Source organism: Coenobita brevimanus, chromosome 61 (genome assembly GCF_032717465.1).
Source record: "Coenobita brevimanus isolate Jiangsu-jjx chromosome 61, ASM3271746v2, whole genome shotgun sequence".
Taxonomy (NCBI): Eukaryota; Metazoa; Arthropoda; class Malacostraca; order Decapoda; family Coenobitidae; genus Coenobita; species Coenobita brevimanus.
Window position 1 is genome coordinate 32,223,667 of NC_137014.1, and position 18,859 is coordinate 32,242,525.

Sequence of the window (18,859 nt, forward strand, 5' to 3'; positions counted from 1 at the left end):
AGAGAGAATCACATAATAGAATACTCAAACTAAACAAATAAGAAATAGAAAATATTTGTCTGTTTACATCTATCAGAATATGTCTGTCTGTCTGTCTTTCTGTCTCTACATTTATATCTATCTTCATATCCAACCTTCTAAATATGTCTGTTTATGCATGCATGTATGTATGTATGTATGTATGTATGCATGTATGTATGACTGTATGTGTGTATGTATGTACGAGTATGTATCTACCTGTCATTATCGATAAGTACCTGTCATTATCTGTTTGTCAGTATTAATCGCTATCGCCCGACCCACATCGGTCTATCTCTGTCTTTCTGTCTGTCTGTATCTATCTATCCATCTGTCTGTCCACCTCTCCAATATGTGGCGAGTGTGGTGATTGTGTTTAAACTGAGATAATTGCTTTAGGGACGCACATGCCGAAGTTTCGGCTGCTTCCACAGTCCTTGCATTTCTCTCTCTCTCTCTCTCTCTCTCTCTCTCTCTCTCTCTCTCTGTATGTATGTGTGTGTGTGTGTGTGTGTGTGTGTGTGTGTGTGTGTGTGTGTGTGTGTGTGTGTCATATACCTTACTAAATGGAAGACCTTTGTAACAACACTTTTTCACTGAACAAATCTCTCCCGGCTCTACAATTACTTAACAGCATCATTAAATAGAAAACATGCACTTCCAGGACCCACGCTGCCATCGCCTCCAACATCCAACACCTTCCTACAAAGAACAAGCAAATATACTCATAAACCACAGAAATCATTGATCGCCAACACACTAAGTCTGAAAATCAACCCTCTCAACATAGGCAGTTCTTTTCACCCACTCACAGTGCAACCCCCGTCACTCCAGAGCAGACAGGTTACGTTATCAAGAAAACAAAGAACTCTACAAACACAGGGACACATGGCATCAGCAACTTGCACCAGCAACATTTAGTACCACAAGGCATCCAGGCCTACGTGAACATCAGCAGCTACTCATACACACATTGTAACATTCCCAGTATTTGGAAACATGGACCAACCATCATTATACTCGTGCTCAAAACCAAACAGAACCAATACTTCCTTTTTTATACAAGCACATAACACTATTTAGCACACCATCCCAAAAAAGTGAACACGCCAATCTCAACAAGTTAACTCCCCATGGCCCTCTTGCTGCATCACAGCACGGATTCAGAGCACTGCAGTCTACATAATTTATACACCTTGCTGACTAATCTCACACAACAAGCATTGGACGGCATCAACTCTGTGACACCTACACAACTCACATTTCTCACAACAATAGATACAAGTAAAGCCCTCAGTGCTATCCCCCGACGCAAACTGATCGCCAATATATGCAACACAAACATGGAGAACAACACCAAACGCTGGCTTGCCAAAGATTTGTCCGGTAGGCAAAGCACGTAATAATTACATTCCACGGCATGTCATCACGAACGCGTAATTTTCCCCAACGGAGTTCCACAGAGCTGCGTGCTCTCATTCACGCTCTTCAGTCTATACTGTACAGTACATGCATGATATTCCCACACCCCAACCTCTCACAAACATTACCTCATATGCAGGTGACATCACCATAATAACCACACAACACTCTGCAGACACAGTCTGCACTCTGCAACAGGAGTACCTCAACTTACTACAGACTTGGGTTGAGGACAATAGGCTAACGGTCACCCCAGTCAGATCCACCACCATACTCAATACCAGCACGAAACATGGTACGTGTACCAAACACACCCTTCACTAAGGGCCTTGGAGTGACATATGACACCGGAGTCACCTTCAAGGACTACGCACATCGGGGAGCCGTGCCCCTTTCCCAATCTCACAGCACTAAGGGCAACTACAGGGTCAGACTTTGGGCAACAAAAAGAAACATTCCCTTTACAAACAATACATTCGACTAGTGACGTCTTGTGTTTCCCCGGCATGGGCTGTCAATCTAGCTATTACTCACTGGCTGCACTAAAACCACTCCCACAGCTCACTTACACTCTGAAATTAAAGTCTTCCCTGTCAGAGACTACCTTGATATGAGGGGCACACACTTCTATGCAGTAGCCTGTGGCAGTACACAACATTCCTATTGCATATGACAGAGACACACAACAAACACAGGAACATAGAACTGTCATCACACAAACATTATCAGACCCTCTACAAAAATATCCCACCTCCAGAACTTCCAACACTAGCAATGAAAAAAACACCTACATATTCACTTCACACGCAAGGCAATAAAACACCTCGATCATAGTACCATACTATAAGACCTCCCTCCTAAAATCCGCCCATTGGAAGTGTCCTTAAGTAGGGATGATAGAGTTCATGCAGCTAGGCTTAGAGCAGGACATCACCCAGCCCTCCTCAGCTACCATCTTAGATTTAGGTTAGGTGGAATCAGATGACACTTGCCAGCTTGTAGAATGGCACCATACAACATAACACACATAATGGTGCACTGCAGAGCACATGCCACACTAAGGCGCAGATACATCTTTGGTGGAGGGAAATATGAGACAACCCCATGGGGAAGGTTGCATGCCTGCTGACGACGGGTCTGCTCGATCAGGCGGACCGCAGTAGAGAAACAACAACGATAACTTTAAGTTTTATTCTACTGTATGTCAGCTTGTCTATTTTACTTTTTATTTCCATATATCTGTGTGTCCGCCCATAGGTGTATGGATGTCTTCTAAATTCCTTACATACTTTGTTTAACAGGTGACTATCAGAATATAACTTGCTCTCTTGTATTCTACAAGTATTTTCACCGTCAGTCACATTTTCCTGCTCTCTCCCCCTCATGCTCCTTTGTATATCTTCTTGTTTTACTGCTTCTTGATTGCTGTTGTCCACTCGTACTCTCTTTTTCCCTCACTGATCCCCTCATTCATTCCTTCATTTCCTTCCGACCCTCCTTCCTTCTCTCCATACTTTCCTCCTTGTACTCTATATGTAGATTGTGATTGCTCTTATCTTCTAGTCTTAATCTTCCACTTGAGTTCCTCTCTCTCTCTCTCTCTCTCTCTCTCTCTGTCGGTCTGTCTGCCTCTCTGTCTGTCTGTCTGTCTGTCTGTCTCTCTCTCTCTCTCTCTCTCTCTCTCTCTGTCGGTCTGTCTGTCTGTCTGTCTGTCTGTCTGTCTGTCTGTCTCTCTCTCTCTCTCTCTCTCTCTCTCTCTCTCTCTCAGTTCAAATCGTCTTTTATTCCTTTCTAAATTCTACCTTCCTTCCTTTTTCCTTCTTCATACTATTCCCTTCTTCCTTCCTTCCCTTATTTCTCTTGCGTTTTTTCTTCCCTCTCCCCATCCCTCTTCCCCTCCTTCTTTTCCTAACTTTCTTCCCTCATCGTCTCCCTCCCCCTTTTCTCTTCCTCTCTCCCCCCTTTCTTTATCTTCCTCCCTCATTCCCTCTCGTCACACTTTTCCCTTACTAAATCATCTCTTCCCTCTCTTATTTCACATTACATCCTTTTGTTTTCCCCTCTCTTATATTTCTCCATTTGCTTCCTCATTCCAATCTTCCTCCTTCCCTATTCTTGCTCTTCCTCTCTCCCTTCTTTCTCTTCCCTCTCTCCTTTATCTCTTCATCCCTCCCTTGTATTTTTCTCCTCTTCCCCCTTTTTTCCGCCCCTCCCCTTCTTTATCACCTCCTCCTCTTTCTCACTCTTCCTACCCCTTCATTCTTCCTCTCTTCTCCTCGCTTCCTTCTCTCCCCTTTCTTTTCACTCCCCTCCCGCATATTTATTTCACCATTCTCCTTCTTTTCCGTCATCTCCCTTCTTTCTTTCCTATCTTTATTTTCTGCTCATAGCATTATTTATCATAATCATCGTCGTCTTTATAACAAACAGCCTTGGAAGGACGATTAGGTTTGTTTCTGATTGCTTTCCGTTGTGTTAATTTGTGCGCTTTGAGCTCCTTCCTTTCCTCTTCCTCTTCCCTTTCCCCTTCCCTTTTCCCCTTTATCTCTTCCCTCCCTTCTTCTGTCTCTACCCCTCTCCCCTTCTTTCTCTCCAACTCCCTTCTCTCTCTTCCCCTCCCCTCTTTTCTCTCTCTCCTCTCTACTCCTTTTTCTCCATTCCCCGCTTCTTTCTCTCCTTTCTCCTCCCCTCTTTCTCCCCCTTTCTCCTTTTCTCCCTTTCCTCCCCACCACCTTCCCTTCTCTCAACCACACATGTTTCTTTCTCTTCTCATCTTCCTCACCTTCCCTCTCCATCCTTCTTTCTCTCCCTGTCCTCCCATTCTTCCCCATCCCTGCCCTCCGTTCCTACCATCTCTTCTCCACTCTCCCTCAGTCTTTCCCTTTCCTCTCCCTCTCCAGTCTCCCTAGGGAGAGAAAGGGAGACAGTGATTGGACCTCCTATTGACATACTCTCCCTTCTTACTCTAATCCAGTACAGAGAGAGAGAGAGAGAGAGAGAGAGAGAGAGAGAGAGAGAGAGAGAGAGAGAGAGAGAAGGAAGGAAGGAAGGAAAAAAAGAAAGAAAGAGGGAGTGAGTGGGAGAAAAAGGAAGGGAGGGAGAGGAGGAGGAGGGACAAAGGGGGGAGGAAGCACGGGGGGGAAACAGTGAGAAGGAAGAAGGGAGAATGAGAGGAAATGAGAGACAAAAGAAAGTTGGGGAAGGGAATATGAGGGAGAGAGACAAGGAGGAAGGAGGGAGGAAGGCAATGAGGAAGAGGGAGGAATAGGGATGGAGAAATGGAGAAAAAATGTGGGCAGAAAGGGGAGAGGGATGGAGACAAAAATTGAGGGAGAAAACGGCGTAAAAATGATGGTAAAAGAAACGAAGAGAATGGTATATAGTCAAAAAATTTTCTCATTCCTTCCATTCTGATGCTATTTTCTGCCCTTCAGTGAAATTTTCTTGAAGCTTTAAAATCCTGAATAATGTGTTACTCCTCATTGTTTCCCTGTATAGCGTTTTATTGGAGGATCTGTAGGATGCAGAGAGAGAGAGAGAGAGAGAGAGAGAGAGAGAGAGAGAGAGAGAGAGAGACTTATGGCTAGGCCTAAATACCCTTTTCTTATATTGCGATATAAGTATTTGATTTATTATTGGTATTACTGACAGACCGTCTCGTTGGGATGTCAAGGTCTGTGTGGTCTGTGAACTTTCTCTCTCTCTCTCTCTCTCTCTCTCTCTCTCAGCCCTGGTTTAGACAGCTGACTGATGGAGTAGTTTTCACATGCTGGTGATGGAGTCCCTCTCGCACTGTGTTTGTGTGTGTGTGTGTGTGTGTTGGAGTTGAGAGAGAGAGAGAGAGAGAGAGAGAGAGAGAGAGAGAGAGAGAGAGAGAGAGAGAGAGAGAGAGAGAGAGAGAGAGAGAGAGAGAGAGAGAGAGAGAGAGAGAGTTAATCAACCCCTGGCAGTTCTGTTATTTAGCTTGACGATTTCACTCCAATTTAAAGTCAATCACTCAGTCCTTTATTTTTACTGCATGACGGTTGCTGCATGATCCCCCGACAGTAAGAGTAAAGAGAACCCATCATGAAAACGTCACTGCCATGTACATTTTGCTGGGCATTTATTCACACCGGCAGCGCGGAAAAGGGTAAATGTTTGTGCAGTGAAATTAGTATCCCTGCATGTGGATTTTTTCCCCCCACTATTTTGCGTGTGTCGTCAAACGTATGTCACATCAAGAGCACAGGGTAACAGTGATGAGTTATGCTGCCTACAGTGATGAGTTATGCTGCCTATAGCCCATGACTATCTATTTGCCTGTCTATCAATCTAGCGTTCGTCGTTCTTAGTGCATAATTTGTCCTGTCGAAAGAGAATTGTACAGTGAGAAATCCATCTTCAAGATCCGTTCGCTTTGAAATGCTTGGACACATCGCGTATAAATGGCGGGTTACATGCAATGGGAAAGACAAAGTGAGGTAGATAGCTTCAGAGTTGACCAGGTGCATATATGAATTACTGAGAGTACAGTTTAACTCTTCCTTTAAAGAACCGGACAGGAAAGAGTTTGGACTGTGTAACTACTTGGGTGTTGCATGCCCTCTGTGATGAAGTAGGACTGAAGTCAAAGAAATTACAAGAAAAGTGACCAGAAGAATAGAGATAGAATTCATACATGGAACACTGTAGCAAAGACAGGGAGACTGAAAGGAGTCAAAGAAGAGTTAATGAAACGAAAAGACATCAGACCAAGCATTATGGTTTATTACCAGTCAGTCAGTCAGCCACTCGGTCAGTCTGTTATGTCTGTTTAACCACTTGCATATATAAAAGTGCCGCTTTGTTTTTGTCTTTCTTGTTTGTTTGTCCTTCAATCACGCCCAAACCAAGGGCCGTAGACCCCCAGACCCATATGTATTCTAAATCAGGGTGACCTAAGGATGGTTTTAGGGGGTCAAAATTCAGATCCGGGTCATTTGAGGTCACTGGTTGAGTGTTCGCCATTTTGGCCCTGGAAACGCCGGGTACTCCTGCAGCCCAATTTTTGACATGGAGACTCACATGACCCCCAGTTCGGACGTAAGTAATGTGAGGTTGACGTCCGAGGTCATTTGAGGTCACCGGTAAGAATAAACAAGTGCGCACAAATACTTTGCGTTAATCTGCGAAAGCTGAAATAGAAAGTTCCTGGACCTCCTTTAATCCCTCTACACAGGCTTAAGCGATACATGATCTTTCTGAAGTAAAAAGAAAGACTGAACTAGAACAAATAGCATTAGAGTGTTCGCCTTTTTGGGTCGACAACGCCGGGTACCCATGCTAGTTATCTACTGTATGTTTGTCTTCTATCATATCTTTCTGTCTGTCTAATAGTCTGTAAACCTGTCTGTCTGTCTCTTTTAAATTTTATCTTTCTGCTTTTAGTGGTCGGTTATCTATCTACTTCTACTTATTTTGCTTAATCTGACAACTATCCATCTGGATATATCCATGCAGCATCACAGTATCAATATATCATTCAGTCAGTATTTACTTGTCTCAGTATCTCGTTGTAAATCAAGTCAGTAGCTTATCTATCAGTTTTTTTTTCTATCTGCCTAGGTATCTGTTTATCTGTCTGTCTGTCTGTTAGTCTGTCAGTCGGTCGGTTTATCTGTCTACCTGTCCATCTGTCTGTCTGTCTGATGTCAGTCTATGTTTCTGTCTGTCTCTCTGTCTCTGTCTGTCTGTCTGTCTGTCTGTCTCTCTCTCTCTCTCTCTCTCTCTCTCTCTCTCTCTCTCTCTCTCTCTATGTAATCCAACTTTACACCCCACTAAGCCCTCTTCATTCCCCCTAAACCTCCCTTTAGCCCCCTTTTATTTCCATTCCCTTTATCCTTTCATGTATCGTGCGCAGAGAGAGAGAGAGAGAGAGAGAGGGAGGGTGAGTGAGTTAGCAGAAGTTAAAGGAAAGGTAAATATCAAGACATTAAAGTCCCTACCGAAGAGATGATTGATACATGCTTGGTGATAACATATCTAGTACACACTGTATTGTAAGATCCTGGTTAGCTTTCTTTTAAACTGTTCTACTGTAGTGTTGTTAAAAAAGTTCGTGGTTAGTCAGTTCCTGGTGGAAAAAATCTTGTACATTAAAAAGAAAAATAAATAAAACGCATATCGTAGTGACGTCAAACCTTTTCATCACCAACTTGAAGACATGATATGGGGTTAATTTGCATAAAGGCTAAACATCTTTCTGGGTTCAACACTAGCAGACCCATTCAGTATTTTAAACACTCTGGTGAGTTGGCCCCACAGTCTATGGGTTTCTAATGAGAATAGTCCTGATCTCTAAGGCGTTCCTGTAACTCAGTTTCCTGATACATGGATGAAGTTTTGTCATTCTTTCCTGTAGGTCTTCGTTTTTCCTAAGTGCAGTTGAAGAGAGCTGCACAACATATTCCAGAATCGGCCATGATAAGGGGTAACTATCAAGAGAAAATATTTAAACATCGAATTGTTTTATTTGCACCTGTACTTTACAGATTGATTTGAAATTGCTTTTGATGCATCATAAGACCTATTTTGCTAATAAGCAGGTTTTGTCATTTATAGTTCGCATGTTTCATACGCGAGAAGACCCGAAGCAGTGGAGTGTGAAGCTCAGTAACAAAACTTAATAGATTCCCATGGTGAAGTTGAAGTTTCTTTTCTCATTGGTGAGTTAATGTTCTTATCAGTAAAGCCCTTGTCACGAAACAATTGCATCTCTCACTTTCTGAATTTCATGCACCAGCAATCGTCGAAATTAGCCAGTGATGTATGTGGCATGGTATACAGTTTGCGACTCTCGGTACTAATGGCTTCATATCCATGCATCTCTTTTTAAATATAACAGCGTTTCCATGCCTAATTTCATGTTCGTACCTCGGAGAATTGGGTGAGGAGATGTAAGGCAACATGGTTCTTCACCTTCCATGTATACTTACTGAAAATTTTAAGTTTTAGCCTAAAATCTGCTATAACTGTGCAATTTATGACAACAAATAATTCATCAAGAAAGTTAGTTATTCTGCCATTATAATAACATTTTCAAGTCAAATTTCGTATGTCTCGGAGAATTAGATCAGAATAGTTGAGGTCAGATGTGATGCCATCTTTCATTGGGCGGGCTTAAAAAGCTAATTTTCAGTAAAAGACTGTAAACTTCAGTACAATTTTTTCTATAACTCAGCATGATTTACAGTTTTGTTTATTAGAAAAAAAAAAAAAAATTTACCTAGAAATTTGTGCATAAGAGAAAAAACTGCCTTCACAATCTCATCATAACTTTCTTGCTTATTTTCCGTATGAGACAGGTCTTGAACTTTTGGAGTTTAAACAAAAATAAATTCTAACTCAAAATTAGATGCACTGACGAGTAATCACTACCAATTTTTAAATTAGTTATCAAATTCTGAGGGAACTGGAATTTAAATATGCGAAATTTCACTATAAATAAAGTAGCAGCAGCATTTTTAGTTATAAGAGTAAACTGCCTAGGTAAATTCACTTTAGGGGGTTGTAGTGCTGTATGCAAGAACAGTCTTTATATTCCTAAAACAGCACTTCCTCTGAATATAGCCTAATAAAATCAGTGTGTGTGTGTGTGTGTGTGTGTGTGTGTGTGTGTGTGTGTGTGTGTGTGTGTGTGTGTGTGTGTGTGTGTGTGTGTGTGTGTTTTAACTCTCATTCAGTGAACTGTTTGGAGCATTCTAGGTTACTTTCGATCAATGGACGTAAGCCCATTGCTAAATCTGTCATCCCTAGAGTTCTTCCCGTGAGTGTGTAGTCTGACCAAGGATTTGCATTGTCAGTTTGCGTCACAATGCATTTCTCCAAGTTTAATGGCATTTGCCATGTCTTAAATAATTTTCCTAGTCCACATAACTATGAAGTTTTTCAAGCCCTTCAATGCTGTTCACATTTGTTCCAAGTCTGATGTCATCTGCTGACTTAACTAACCAACATCTGTGTTACTGATACATTAAAAAACGGGAGCGGACCGATGACTGAGTGTTGTGAAGCTTCAGACAAGACTGAAGTCCGGTCAACAGAAATTCTGTTGATCACGGAGTTTTTTTTATCTCATCAGATAACAAGTTTTCTATCCGGAGTGTATCTTCCCTATCTTCCTCAGTGCACGCACTTTTGACGTTAGTCCGAGGTGATGCACTTCGACAAATACCTTTTGAAAGTCAGAGTAAAAGGTGTCTTTTGCTTTTATTCCTGTCGGACTCACTCAGCGTATTATGAGCAAGTTCGTTAGGCATGACATGTCACAGGAATCCATGCTGGGAGTCGATAATTAGCCCGTGATTTTCCAGGTGTTCGACAATTCTGTCTAGAGTTGTTGCTTCTGACAACATTACTGTAATGGAGAGCATGTAAGCTGGACAGTAGTTATCAGGACATTTTTTTATCCCTTCTCTTAATAATTGGGTCACATCTGCTAGTTGCTAGTTTCATGGCACTTTTGTTTCCAGCTATTTATTGAGATTTTTGCTAGAAAAGAAGCTACTTTGACACGTGGCTTTATTAAAACTGTGAGGACTTCAGCTAGAGCAGATGACTTGGAGGTGTCGGTTTCTGGTGTACAGTACATCTGACAATGTTGAAGAGAAACAGTGAGAAATGGAAATTACCAGCTGTGGCTTTTTCATGTGGGATCTGGCAACTCTGTTAATTGTTTGCCGCTCTTGTTTACCTGAGAGAGAGAAGTCATGGAAATTACCATTTGTGCGTTTTTCACCTGGGATCTGGCAGCTCTGTTAATTGCTTCCCGCTCTTGTTTACCATTGCATGTGTGGGTGTGGGTGTGGGTGTGGGTGTGGGTGTGGATTTTGGGTGTGAGTGTGGGTAAGGGGTAATATGTCTGCAGGTGTCTGTGTCGGGGCGCGTGTGTGCATGTAGTTACAGTATTATATAAGCCCAGTTATATGCCTTGAATATAGTCTAACTATTGCCATACTCAATATTAGACTCTAAGGCCGGTAAGACTGGTGGATTCACACTGTTTCCCTCCAATTCCTGTTCACCCAAGAGTACAAAAGGAGACCTGGATTTAGTACAGAAAATTGAAGGCGTGTTTAAAGGAAAATTTGCAATATAGCAGAAACCGACCGTCTGCCTTAATGACCCCCCTGTAGTCGATAAGTATTAATCTAAGTCGTAATCTTAAATTTTTGTCAGATTCTCAGTACTCAAGTTGGTGACATGAGAAAGTAGAAAGCAGTAACTCCGTCTGTTCATTTACCATGAAAATTAGGACAACTGTGCCCTACGGAGCCGAATGAGTCGATTTTGCTGAGAATCGGACACACACACACACACACACACACACACACACACACACACACACACACACACACACACACACACACACACACACACACACACACACACACACACACACACACACACACACACACACACACACACACACACACACACACACACACACACACACATGCATTCCTCACCCTTTTACTTTCTTGTATTATACTGTTTTCCTTCCCTCAGCATAATTCTCTCTCTCTCTCTCTCTCTCTCTCTCTCTCTCTCTCTCTCTCTCTCTCTCTCTCTCTCAAAAGGGTCAAACAATTAGGTGTGTTTGTTCATATTTTTCCACAACACCGGAGGGAATATGTGTGTGTGTGTGTGTGTGTGTGTGTGTGTGTGTGTGTGTGTGTGTGTGTGTGTGCGTGAGTCTTGAACCAGGAGACGCAATAATAAGCAGAAAAATAAACTTAGGGGAAAAGGAAATGGGAGGGAAAACTGCTGCTTGTTTATTAAGACTTTGGGACGCCGAGAGAGAGAGAGAGAGAGAGAGAGAGAGAGAGAGAGAGAGAGAGAGAGAGAGAGAGAGAGAGAGAGAGAGAGAGAGAGAGAGAGAGAGAGAGAAGGAAGAGGAAAGAGGGAGGAATAAAAGGGAATTCTGAAAAATATTGTGTGTGTGTGTGTGTGTGTGTGTGTGTGTGTGTGTGAGAGAGAGAGAGAGAGAGAGAGAGAGAGAGAGAGAGAGATTTTACGAGTATAGTGTTCGACATTGGAAAAATATTAGGTTACAGGAAAACTTGAATATGGAGATAGACACATAAGGTTGGTAAGTAGATAGACTGAATGAGAGATAAAACATGACGAGAGAAAAAGATAAATCTCTCTCTCTCTCTCTCTCTCTCTCTCTCTCTCTCTCTCCATTTCTTAAGAGTTTGTGCTTTTTCCTTGAGCAATTAGAGACTTTCTCTTCAGGGCCGACCACTAAGTCTGTTTCACTATGTAACTTCCTCGCCGACCTCTCTCTCTCTCTCTCTCTCTCTCTCCATTTATCTATCTGTCTATCTATTTATCTCCCAGGAGGGCACCAAGAAAGAGAGTTATGTGTGAGTGTATTGGCAGTCACAGATCTTTAGTGTGCTTTCCTTCTTGCCCTCTCTCTCTCTCTCTCTATCTCTCTCTCCGGCATACAAACAAATAGATATACACATATACCTAGACTTTCTCTTATACAGACACACACACACACACACACACACACACATATAGACATGAATCTTCACACACACACAAACAATTTCTCATTCCTTTCTCTCTCTCTCTCTCCGGTAACAAGGAAAGGGAGCTCCCGGAACGCCAGCAAAATGTCCGGGGGTTAAAATTTATCGCTGTTGCAAAATGCGAGACTCGCTTGGTTGGTTGCGGGTCCCTGTAGCCCGCCTGAAAATGCTGCCCATCACATCGCCTCTCGTGATTTGGCTCTCTCGCTTACTCTCTTTTTCTCCCTTTTTTAGTGATTTAGCTCCCTCTCTTCACGGTCTCTCTCTCTCTCTCTCTCTCTCTCTCTCTCTCTCTCTCTCTCTCTCTCTCACACACACACACACACACACATTCCTAATACCAGTCATGAATTCATCAGGAACTTACTGTTAACACTGCAATGAAAAGATGATTTAATAGCAATATCTTTATTTAGAGTCCCCGTGTTGAGGTTAAGGTTTTCTGTTTTCCCTCGCTTTTAGTTGCCTCGCCGAAAATGTAGCTCCATTTTTTGGCCTTAATAATTTACATGATTCTAAAACCGACAGTAGTCAGGGTTTTTTGATTATACGACGATGACTTACATTATTTTTCATTTCTTTGGTACCTTCAGGCGATTTTGCTATAGTTTCGAGGGACCTTTTGATTGGTGAGAGTTCGATATATGCTTAGTTAATCCTACTGTTACTGTAGGTGGTGAGAATGAATGAGGAATAAGTCACTGTGGGCTTGATTGTAGCAGCGAAGGTTGGTAGGCTGGATGGGTGATGGAATGGTGGTGAGTGGATTGTTTATAGCTGGCTATAAACGGGAGGCTGATGGCTGTTAATGAAAAAATGGCAGTAGAAATAGCAGCGACAGCAGTATTAGCATTAGTGGTGGCAGTACTAGTTACAGTAGTAGTAGTAATAGTAGTAGTAGTTTTTGTTATTGTTATTGTGGTAATTGTGGTGGTGGTGGTGCTTGTGATAGAAAATCTAGCCATAGTGACAGTAATAGCTGGAGTTCTGCTGGTAATGGTAATGGAAATAGTGATGGTCGTGTTGGACCGAGGCAATAGTAGCAATAATACTAGTAGTAGTGGTGGTGATAATAGTAATAGTAGTGGTAGAAGTAGTTGTAGTTGTAATAGCTGTTGCTCCAACAGTAACTGAAGTAGTTGAAACGGCAGTGCGCGGTGTGACACTGCCTTGATGATAGGCTCTGTCTGTCTCTCTGTCTCTGATGGCGGAAGAGAGAGAGAGAGAAGGTTTTTGATATTCTTTTTTGGCATCTCGGTCTTTACTTTCACAAAGTTGTAGATAATTTTTTGGGGGGTATTTTTTTTTCTCTCTTTCTGTATCTGTGTAGTATCAGTAGGTAATATGACTTAGTGAGGCAGACTCTGAGGTACAGAGAAGCGCACCGTCGTCTGGTTTATGAGGGTATATCATATTAAAATATGCAGAAGCGGTTTGGCGAAATAATATGGAGGGTGGCTATAAATGTTCCTACCCCCTTAGTGCTTTATATTGTCTCCTGTGTACTGTTTGCTGGTGAGAGATGGGCGAGTCAAGATGTAGAGACAAACACAAAAAGTATTCTGTGTGTCTAGCATCACCGTGAACCGTGGTTGTCAAAGCCTGCGATGAGACCAGTGTTACTGCATATATTTTGTATGTTTTAACGAGTTATATGTTTAATAATGAAAGACCCAAATTTACAGAACAGTGGTGCCGGTGGATTCTCCCCCCTCCCGTCTCTCTCTCTCTCCGTATATATATATATATATATATATATATATATATATATATATATATATATATATATATATATATATATATATATATATATATACATATATATAAATATCTCTTCTCACTCTCGCCACCCTCTCTCTCAGTCTTTATCACTCCTCACTCTCGCCTCCCTCCTTCTCTCATCTCACTCTTTCTTCCCTTCATATCTCTCCTCCTTCTCAGCCTTTCCCCTACTTCTCTCACTTCTCCCTCTCCCTCGTCTACTCTCTCACCTTTCCTTCTCCCTGCGTCTTTCCACATCCCCTCTCTCCTCCTTCCCTTCATTCCCCCTCTGACTGGTCTCCCTCCTATCTCTCCTCCTCTATTCCCTCCCCTCCCTATTTCATTCCCCTTTCCATTCATTCATCCATCTCGGCTTCTCTCCTCCCTTAATAATCTCTGCCTCTCCCGCTTTCCCTCTCTCCATGAATCTCTCCCCATTCCTTCTTTCTCCTCCCCTCCCATCCTTTCTCCCTCCGGTCCCTCCCTATTTCTCATCCCACTAACCTAACCCAGCGTTTCTCAACCTTTGTACCCTTATGGAACCCTTGAAATAATTTTCATGTTTCAGGGAACCCATACATAAAAAGTTCTATATATCATTATTAATTTCTTTCTTGTATAAAGTTCATAAGAACATAATATATTTTTTCTGATAACTGGTTAAAGCAAAAAATAACTTACATTTATCTCAAGTTTATTGACAATGCAAAAAAAAAAAATAATAATAATAATAGAGAAAAATAACTGAAATCAAACTGCTTGTTCAAAAGACCTCATACGGAAGTTTTCATTCACACACACACACACACACACACACACACACACACACACACACACACACACAAATAAATAACCAATATCATATATAACACATAAACAGAACGAAAACATAATAACTACTACTACTACTAGCTACAATAACCTGATAAATAAAACTTAAACAAATAAAACTGACGCAAATTAAAGCAAACAGAAGAACTAACCTTGGAAGAGAGAGAGAGAGAGAGAGAGAGAGAGAGAGAGAGAGAGAGAGAGAACACACAAACTTCTCATAAACTAACATAATCATAAACATACTTAAACTGTTAAAATTAATATAAAATCCCTAAATGATGGGTAACAGTTACTAAATAACGTGAGTGAATGAAGGACTACCAACACGCCAGGAAGTTCAGACAGGACTGACGGAAACCGTGCATGTGAGTCACTTGATGATACACGAATCCGTCACTACTAGCTCCTGTCTACTGGCCACTAAAGGTGATTTGACTGGCGCCGTATAGAGGTCGCTAAGTATATTCCCTATAATCATTATACTTTTAAATGATATAACAGGTTAAGACTTTAAGATAATACCTAAGAATTTTCCAAGAATATGCCGTACTTGTATAGTAAAATTACGAATATGAAATTAAATACAAAAATGACCCAGAAATGCATTTACATATGCTTAGCCAATTTATCACTATTTCTCTGAAACCCCTAGCGACCTCTCGCGAAACCCTAGGGTTCCGGGGAACCCCGGTTGAGGAACATTGCCCTAACCCCATGCCATTACCCCAATCTCCTCCCTCCCTTCCTCTTTCTCCCCCTCTCTGCCTCCTTCTCTCCTCCTTGTCTGTCTTCTCTCCTTCCTTCTTATCTTCATTTACTCTCTATCCCCCCCCCCGTCTTTCCCTCTTCTCCTCCTACTCTTCTCGTTCCCTTCTTCCTACGTCTCTCTCCTCTTCTCCTCTCCCCTCTTTCCTCCCTAACTTCATTCCTTCCCTAGCCCTTCACTCTCCCGTCTTCCTCCACCCTTTTCTCCTCTCCCAGTTTCTCTTCCCATTCCCCCCTCTTTCTGCCTTTATTCTCCCTTCTTCCCTCATTTCTCCGTCTCTCCCCACTAGCCTCCGTTGGCTGAGTCCTGGAATCCACTAAACTCGAGAGCAACAAACAGTCTGGGCAAGAAAATGTGAGAGAGAAAAGATAGAGTGAGTGAATGGTCGCTGGCACCCCCTTTCTGTCTCTAAACTGCTCTCTCTCTCTCTCTCTCTCTCTCTCTCTATTACAAAATCAATTGCATCTAATATCAGTGACGCCGAAACGCTCTGTAATTACTATGAGATCTGTGTTGTATGTATACCTGTGTAACTGTGTAACTTATCCCGTCTTCTTTGTTACTCCTTTTCCTCTCTTACCTTCTTTTCTCTTTTCCCCTCACGTCTTTGTTTTTTATCCCTCCCTCTCTATTACATTAACTTTTCTCTCTCTCTCTCTCTCTCTCTCAGTCCAAGTTCCTATCTTTCTCTTATCTTTTCTTCCGCTTTTCTTCCCTTGTCCAATATCTTTGCGGCCCTTCTGTTCGCCATTTCCATATATTTTATCAAGCACCGCATTTGCTGTGATGATGATGATGATGGTGATGATGATGATGATGGCAAAAATGGTGATGATGACAATGATGATGATGATGATGATGATGATGATGATGATGATGATGGCAAAAATGGTGATGACAATGATGATGATGACAATGATGATGATGATGATGATGATGACAATGATGATGATGACAATGATGATGATGATGATGATGATGATGATGATGATCTACCTCTATCTATCTATTGCCAGACTCCATAATCCCGTAAGGGGTGGCCATTTGATTTTGAGTTTTTTGTTTTACGAAGAGGGGCACTAACCCTCCACCAACCCACTTGCTGACACGTAGGGAGCACGTATCGTTTGGTTATATTGTTACCACCCAGCGTTGTAAATGGTTTCTTGGCCTACAGGAAACCATTTGGCTTGTCACTCAATGTAAAGCCACCTGCAAAGGAAAGAAAAGCAATAAGAAGTGACACGAAAGATGGGAGAAATAGGAAGAGAAGAGGGCAGGCACAGAGAAAGAATGATACAGGCTAAGGAAGAAGTAGGCAGCACTACATCAAGTGAGTGGATGACGGTCGCCACCACCTACCACTATGGTGATGACAAATATGGGGGTGATGCTACTGCTCCTGCTGCTGCTGCTCCTGCTGATGATGATGATAGTTGCAGTGTTGATGATAATTATGATGGTGAGAGCGTTGATGAAGATGATAATGGAAGTGATGATGATCTACCTATCTATCTATCTATAGCCCGACGCCCTAATCCCGCAAAGAGTGGCCGCAGATAAAACGCCTCCAAGTCGCTCTGTCACCCACCAGTTGACTACCCTCCCCCCAACTCACCTCCCCCCTCCCTCATATACCTCTCAACTCCATCCCTCCACCTCATCCTCGGTCTACCTCTCCCTCTCCCTCCCTCCACCTCACCTACATACACCCTCTTAGTCAGTCTTTCATTCTCATTCTCTTCACATGTCCAAACCATCTCAGTGTATTTCTCCTAATCTTCTCAACCACATCCACATCCACCCCACAGCGTTCCTTAACTTCTACATTCGTCAACCTGTCCCTCCACGTCACTCCACATGCTCCTCTCAAGTAACTCATTTCCACTGCTCTCACTCTTGACTTGTTCCCCTCTTGCAAGGTCCATGCCTCGCTTCCATACGTCAGGGTAGGGATCACAATACTATCATGCAGTGACTTAACTTCCATACTCACCTCCCTATTTCTCATCACTGCTTTCAGTGTACCAACAGCCTTCCTTCCCTGCTGTACCCTTTCACGCACTTCATCCCCCAAAGTTCCATCCCTACTCATCACACTACCCAAGTACTTGAATGCACTCACATTCTCCATATCCTCACCATCCAACCTCACTGCACACTCTTTGACTTCATTCCTCTCAAACACCATAACTTTACTTTTGTTTACATTAACTTTCAGAGTCCTCCTCCTAGATGATGATGATGATGGTAAAAATGGTGATTATGGCGATGATGATAATGATGAGAAAAATGGTGATGACAAAAATGGCGATGATGATGATGGCAAAAATAGTGATGATGATGATAAAAATGATGATGATGATGATGATGATGATGATTGTTATGACAAATATGGTGGTGATGATGATGATGATGATGATAGTGATGATAATTGAAGTGTTGGTGATGATTATGATGGTGAGAACGTTGATGACGATGGTACTGGAAGTGATGATGATGATGATAAGGAGGAGGAGGATGGCAGTTGTGATGCTGGTGATGATTATGATGGCGAGGGCGTTGATAAAGATGGTAGTGGAAATGCTGCTGCTGCTGCTTATGGTGATGATTCCTTATCGTGAAAAAAATTATTAAAGGCTGTAATTGTTTCTAAGTGTCGTGACTGAAAGTAAATGTAGATACGAGAGAAGTGGTCGTTGTTGAGAGAAGCTATGACTTTCAAGGCGATGTGTTAGTGAATGGGAAAAAAATGAATTTGTGGAGGGAAGTTTCGGTACCTCTGTGCTGAAATGAGAGAGAGAGAGAGAGAGAGAGAGAGAGAGAGAGAGAGAGAGAGGTGAATATGAAAAGCAATGGGAGAAGAGAGTATATAGTTCAAGGAAAACAGAGCGTTGGTGATATGTAGTCACTGATCCGAAAAAGAGGGAGAGCGTTGAGTGAAGGTAGCCTATATTAGTGCCCACATTAGTCCCTCCTAGGTTGGAACAACTTTAATATTGTTTCAGCTATCGCCGGACGATTTTATCCAGCTGAGAGGGAGTCATTGTAATCTAAGCAAGTTAATGTATGGCTGTAAGAGTGGTATGTCGTGAGTGTGAAAAGTCAAGATCGAAAGCAGTTGAAGCGAGAGTTTTAAGGTATGCGTGTAGATACATAAGTGACACTGAGTATTAACGAAACACTGAATTTCGTGAAAAATATGGCTTAAGGATTTTATCTCTGGAAGGAAAGAAAGGAGTTTACCGAGATGGTATGGTCAGAGGAGTAGACTGTAGCACCAGTCGAACAGGGCAGTACTCCCGAGGTTGATGGCAAGCTGGTGATAGGGAGAGGTGGAGCTCCCGTTTCACCAGCCCTCAGGACTTGATCCTGACCATCTCCCTTTTCTGAACATTTTCAGTGCATTCATTTACACAGAGAGTAGGCCAGCATGCTCTCATAATACCTCTACCTTCAACTGTCTACACCACACTACATGTGCATAACATATCAC